The sequence below is a fragment of the Schistocerca cancellata genome, chromosome 5 (assembly GCF_023864275.1).
Source record: "Schistocerca cancellata isolate TAMUIC-IGC-003103 chromosome 5, iqSchCanc2.1, whole genome shotgun sequence".
NCBI classification, from domain to species: Eukaryota; Metazoa; Arthropoda; class Insecta; order Orthoptera; family Acrididae; genus Schistocerca; species Schistocerca cancellata.
In genome coordinates, this window is record NC_064630.1 from 650,586,392 (window position 1) to 650,593,493 (window position 7,102).

At 34.5% G+C, this 7,102-nt stretch overlaps 1 non-coding gene across 1 annotated transcript; it reads right to left on the bottom strand.

Moving 5' to 3' along the window:
• Positions 1-1,091: 1,091 nt before the first annotated feature.
• On the bottom strand, positions 1,092-1,163 carry Trnae-uuc (transfer RNA glutamic acid (anticodon UUC)). Its single transcript has one exon. It is a non-coding gene; the product is annotated as a tRNA-Glu (tRNA).
• Positions 1,164-7,102: the final 5,939 nt, after the last annotated feature.

The following is a 7,102-nucleotide window of genomic DNA, read 5'->3' on the forward strand; positions in this document are numbered from 1 at the left end:
CCATTTATATTCCGTAGTACCCAAGATCGCAGAATGTGTGTCCTGGCACCGAATATATGATCTGTGGTAGAATCAGGGTTTCTTAGATGGTGCTGGTAGAACCGTTGTTGCTAATTTTGTTCCACATTTAGTGTTCTTCTTAATGATTATCAACAATGTCAGAGTAAATTCAGAAACGGCATCTTACAATGTTGCCTACATCAGCTATGAAAAAGTACCAGAGAATATGACGTAACTTTGTAGTAATTTCTCCCTACAGTTTTGGAATACAGCTACTGTGCCGCAATTGAAATTGTTTTTCATATAGAACAGCACCAAGTTAGGTTTGGTAGTTACGTTTATGTCGCATGTAATGCAATAAGTTTTCTTTTTTCCCCCTCAACGAGAAATGTTATGTTCTATTTGCGTCTTCTTGCGAATTCTAACCACGAAATTTGTTGCTCCGAAAATCTAATCAGAAAAATATTGGTAGGGTTATTAAATTAGGCAAAACTGTAACTTGAATTTCACCTATGTTGAGAGATTGGTCGTTGCAGTAGTTGGCCAGCAACAGGGGAGAACATTGTTTTTCCCGTGTATTGTCATTATACAGTACCGGTAACTTGCGTGCATCACAACTTGAATGGATAAGCGAAAACTCTGTTGAACTCCGTTGACCTGTAAGCTATGTTAAAGTTATTGATTCCACATGAAGCTGCTTCTTGTATTGACAAGATTGCAAATTCGTTTTTTAAAAAAATATTACATGTTTATAAAAGCTGATTGTATTACAAGCTGTCATAAAAACATTTCCTGATTCAAACACGACGGGGTCCTATGTGACATTTGGTTCTGTATTTAAATATGTCGTTAGCTACTTTTGCCCATGCGCAAATGCTTACGTCGCCGGTTAATAGTTCCATAGAACACCATAGCCAGCAGGTGGGCAATGAGAACACATATTCTTATAATTCGTGACAGCTGCCAGAGTGATGGTACCAGATGGTAAAAATGTAGACAGTAAGTTTTGTTTTTAATTGTTTGCGTTCAGTGCGACTGCTTTCGTGATGGTTTATGCAGTATTTTATATGATTTCTGTAAAGAAAAAAAAATTCCCATGCCGGGAATCGAACCCGGGCCTGCTGGGTGAAAGCCAGCTATCCTAGCCACTAGACCACATGGGAGGATGATGTATAGGTTATGTGGTTGCTGTAAAGTATATCGTCATTCATGTAGATTTTCAGAGTTTTAAAGTTTTGGGGTTCATGAAATGTATGATCATTTCGCCCATACCTTCTGCAACATCAGAGCAATTTTATCATTGTTTACTACACGGCTGTAGCGTTCTTTGCTCAAAGTAACATAGCTTTGTTGTTTCACGTTTTCAGTGCCCTAACATAAGGATTCATTTTATTAACCAAAGTATGTGGAAACGAAAAGATTCGCCCGATAATGGTTGCATGTTTAACTGTTAACTTAGCTGCACACTACTTAAGTGTCTAATCGAGGCACAAACCAAGTCGTTAAAAGTTACGTAGGTAGTGAACAACAGATGTAGAAGTAACTTAAGGTTTGACTGAAGGAAATTTTGCCGTTCACATTGTTTATAAATGGTCTCACAAGACACTATTAATAGTAACCTTAAGCTTTTCGCAGATGGGTGCAGTTCTCTATATAATATCGACGTGATGTGTGAAAAAAGCTGCACAGATATTCAGTCAAGTCTTGGTGCAAAGATTGGCAAATTGTTCTAAAAGTTTAAAAATGTTAAATTGTGCATTTCACAAACCGAAAATATGTGTAATCCTAAGACTACAATATCATACAAATACCTGGGTGTAGAGCTTATGAAAAGGATAGTTGCTACTCACCATATAACAGAGCTGCAGATAGGCACAACAAAAAGACAGGCACAAAATTAGCTTTAGGCCAACAAGGCCTTTGTCAAAAACAGATCTCACACACAGACACACACGCGACCACAGTCTCTGGCAGCTGAAGCCATAGTACCATTGTTACATTCCATCCTGGGTTTTCAATTGTTTGATTTTTGGTTGTGACACTTTATAGGGATATGAAAAGGGATAACCTTATAGGCTCAGTCATAGGTAAAGCTGCTTGGCAGATTTCATTTTATTGGTAGAGTACTATGGAAATACAGTTAGCCTGAGACTTCTGTGACCCATCCTAGAATATTGCTGAAGTGAGTGGGACTTGTGCCAAATAGGACTAACAGGAGACATTGAATGTATACAGAGAAGGCCTGCACAGATGGTCACAGGTTTGTCTGGCCCACTGGCAGATTCCTGAAAATACTGCAGCCCTCTACATATTGCTCCGTGAGTACAAGATTAGATTAATTAAGTGCATACAGACACATTTAAACACTCATTCTTCCCATGCTCCATATGTGAATGGAATGGGAAAACCTAATAGCTGGTGGGTCACTCCAAATGAAGTGGTCCAATAAAAATTAAGTTGATTGCTTACCCTATAATTGAGAAATTAAAAAAAAAACAGCTTTTTTTTTAATTACATTTCACCTTTACTGAATGGCAGCCATTTTCGTTTTTAAGCACGCAATGATGTTTCAGTTTAATACGAATATCTCTGCACTGGGTTAAGTTACAACATTGTAATTGACATGATTGTTTTTAGAATATCGTCCTCTACAACATCGTCTATTACACAAAATACCCCACATTCAGAAATAACCAGTCAAAATGACCAAAGTTTGTTATCCAAATTTTCAGAAATCCACTTTTTATGCCCAAAAATAACAAATAAGCAGTGATTTATGGCAACATATCAGCCATGGAGAGAAGATATTATTTGCGGATGACAGCAACATAGTAATCACCAGTAAGACACCAGCACAAATGATGGAAATTTCCACTGAAGTGCTGCGAGACACTCACAAATGGTCTCAGGAAAACAAAGTAACTCTCAACGTAAAGAAAACAAATATAATATGCTTTAGAATGAACAGAAAACAGAGTCCATTAAATTTAAAACTAGATAACATCTCCATAGATAGTGTACCCACAACAAAATTGTTAGGGTTGCACATTGACAACCAAATGAAGTGGAATGAACATGCTAGGAAACACTCAAAGAAGATATCCACAACATGTTATTCACTTAGAGTCCTTGTATCTGCTTGCAGTAGTGAATGTTTGAGAACTGTATGCTTCAGTTATGTTCATTCAGTAATCACTTATGGTATTATTTTCTGGGGAAACAGTGCTCAGAATTTACAAACGCTATTTAAAATGCAAAAGAGAGCAGTAAGAATTATAACAAAAAGCAGTAAGTGGGCCCACTGCAGAGAACTTTTCAAAATGCTAGAAGTTCTAACTATTCCTTGTGAATTTATATTCCAAACCATAGTGTACATAAAGAAAAATATAGAAAATTATAGCACAAGTAGCAGTTTTCATAGCTGTAGTACAAGAAAAAGTCACTCTCTGCACCTAGACAGGAAGAATAAACATAAGACTCAAAATAGCTTCTTGTATGAAGGTGTAAAACTGTATAATAAACTGCCGGAGAAAATAAAAGAAGCAGATAACATGTACCGCTTTAGGAAAAATCTTAAATTGTTTTTGCAGGAACACTGCTTTTACACTATAAGTGAATTCCTTAGTACAAAATGATTGTAAATAGCTTTTGTTTCACAGTATTTTGACAAGGAGCAAAAATGATTGTAAATAACTTATATGTCACAATGTTTAACTACATGTAATAACCAACTGTATAAATATATGAATGTACACAACTGACAACATCCATACATTTGAAAATGTCCACAGATGGCTAAATAAATAAATAAAAAAATAAATAAATACATAAAATAAAAGTGTCTATTTTTTCCTATAGTTAGATATCATACACTAGTAGCCTCATATTGAGCAAGAACACTTACAAATGTGTCCTTGATTTTTTATGAATTATTGAAATTTGAAAATTTTCATTTTTTGTAAATTTTGGGGTTAGTTATCTCAGGTGGGACTGAATATAAAAATGATTTTTCAGTTTGTACACCTATATTATAGCAACGTACTGTTAAAATTTCAACATTGATATCTGACTGTGAATGAAGGTATGATTTTTTGAAAATGAGGAGATAATTCACATTAATCTACAACTGAACTTATGGCTGTTGCCTATTCATGTGTGATATTGGCGGGATATAATCAATTATTATTGAAGCAAGGTACTGAATTATGTACAAAAAGGGGAAACATCACTGAAATTAATATTTATATTATTTTGACATACTTGAAATAAATGTTTTAATTAACATCCTTTGAGATGTGACTGTTCTTAAACCTGGTGGTGAATGTTAAGAACACTTATTTCTTCAGACAGCTTCTGTGATATAGAATAAGACCTCCTAGTTGCTGTGGTAAGTACATGCACTGAAAGTTTCCTTAAAACATTTTTCATTGGTATCCAAAATTTTCTTTTTCTGCTACTTAATTTTATTATTTTCGAAGCAGGACACATATCTGACTCAGAACAAGCAAAATCCAATATGCTAACAGCTTCCTCATTGGGAAAATAAATGTCATTAACAGGATGACTTGGTTCTGCTTCTGGATTCACAACAAATATTTTTGAGTAATTTGGGCACAGGGAATTGCCAGGAATCACATTACGTTTCATTTGGGAAGCTGTTTCACTTTCACATAACAAGGACAAATGTTCAAGTTTTATTCCTCTCAAACCTTTAGTAATAGGCTTTTTATGAACTTTAAGTGGATCACAGCACTTTCTTCCAAAAATGTGGTTGTACTTCAGGATATATTTCTTCTCGTGATGCTCACACTTGCTCGAAATTTAAACAAAGTTTGTCAAACTTCATCAAAGTCATTGACATTTTTCAAGTTTTTTGAAACTGAATCATAAACTGTTTTGTGACACTCTTCACTTGGTATCTGTCCAACAGAGCACTGTTCATCCATTTATTGCATTCCAGTTAACCTCTCAAAATTAATTACAAATTACACACAGAACAAAGCACATTACACATTCTACACTCTCAATGAAGTATGTACATAAACTTTAACAGAGGTTTCAGAACAGACTGACAACAATGCCACATCCTGCAATAATGTACTTCTTTATTGACAATAAACTTAAAGTTAACAGGCATTTTTATTACCATAGAACAAAAGTGAAAGCTCCTATTGTTTGATACAGCATTATTAAAAATAACTAAACTAAATAAATATTGGATGATAGTGTTAAGTAGAGTAGTTGTAGAGTAACGTGAATTATTTCCTCATTTTCAAAAATTCATAGCTTTGTTCACAGTCAGACATCAATGTTGAAATTTTTACAGTACATTGCTCTCGTGTAGGTGGACAAACTGTGCAAAAATCATATTTTTATATTCAGTTCCACCTGAGATAACTAACCCCAAACTTTACAAAAAATGAAAATTTTCAAATTTCAAAAATTCATAAAAAATCAAGGAAACATTTGTAAGTGTTCTTGCTCTCTGTGAGGCTAGTAGTGTATGATATCTGACTATAGGAAAAAAATAGACTCTCATAAATCACTGCTTGTTTGTTATTTTTGGGCCTAAAAAGTGGATTTTTGACAATTTGGATACCAAAGTTTGGAGGTAATTTTGACTGGTTATTTTTGAATGTAGGGTATTTTGTGTAATAGACAATGTTGTAGAGATCACACTTCTAAAAACAATCATGTCAAATACAATGTTGTAACTTAACCCAGTGCAAAGATATTCACATTTTCGCTATTGTCTCCAGACTGAAAAATTGTCACGCACCTACAAATAAAAATGGCCGCCATCCAGTAAGGGTGTAAGATAAATTATTTTAAAAACTGTTTTGAACTTCTCAAATATAGGGCAATCACATAATATTTAAAAATGGTCAAGCAACCATCACTGGACCACTTCATATGGATTGACCCTGGTACAATGAGACATTCCTTTGCCATGCAGCTCACAATGGTTTTCAGAATATGGATGTTGATGTAAACTGGCAAAATATGAAGGTAAATGCAGTCTACAAAGGAGGTTTCATACAAGATTAGATTAGGTGTACTTCTTGTTCCAGTAGAACCATAGTGAGGAGATTCTCAAAGATGTAAAACTTATCGGAAGAACAAGAATACGTAATAAATATGTAAAAAGGAAAACAAATATACCGATGTACCGGTACTTTCCACAGGTCACAACTGAAATGATCCTAATGGATGTGAAATAAACCAAAAAAGTCTGGAACATATTTTCATTTAGAAGGTAATAGATACCTTGTCAGAAAGTGTGTAAATGTTCAATACACTGAGGTGAATAGGATAATTCTTAGGCAGTTGTAGCCGTGCACTATCAAATAGAAAATCGTTTAACAACACATTTACAGTAACTGAATTACTGTACTGAATCTGTAAAAAAGTTAGATTGAACTTTGCATTATTTGATATTATTAGTAACATACAGGCATAAACGTCAGTTGGTTCTACTGAGAAATACCATCAGTGGAGTAGGTTTTGGCCACCAATAAATCCTCTACAGATTCCTCTTAAACTTTTTGTGGCTACTAGCAAATTATTGAAAATGTGTGTTCTTGAATAATGGACACCTTTCCGGGCAAAAGTTACTTTAAATCTTTGTGAAATTTTTGCTTATTTCTAGTACTGGTTCAAAGAACTGAGCTGTTTGATAAGAAGAAAAAATTAAGGAATTAGTACAATGGGGAGCAGTAGTTAGTATCTCCAGTTTCCTAAATAGATATCTGCAGGATGATATTGTACTTACAGCATAAATAATTCTTTTTACACATTTTTGGACCCAGACAATAATAGCTTGGCTTCTTTCATTACATCAAAAATAACCCCATATATTATCGAAATAAGGTAAGCATAGTATGCTAGCTCTTCTACTTTTATAGCATCTTTGTGTGAGAACATTATAATTGCAAATAGAGATTTGTTTAGGTGCTTCGGCAGTTCTGCGGTATGGCCAAGTTACCCATTCTAGAATATTGTTCAAGTGTGTGGGACCCATTCAAAATAGAAATAGCAGAGGATATTGAATGTATACAAAGAAGGATAGTTGAAATGGGCACAGGTTTTTTGTCCCATGGTT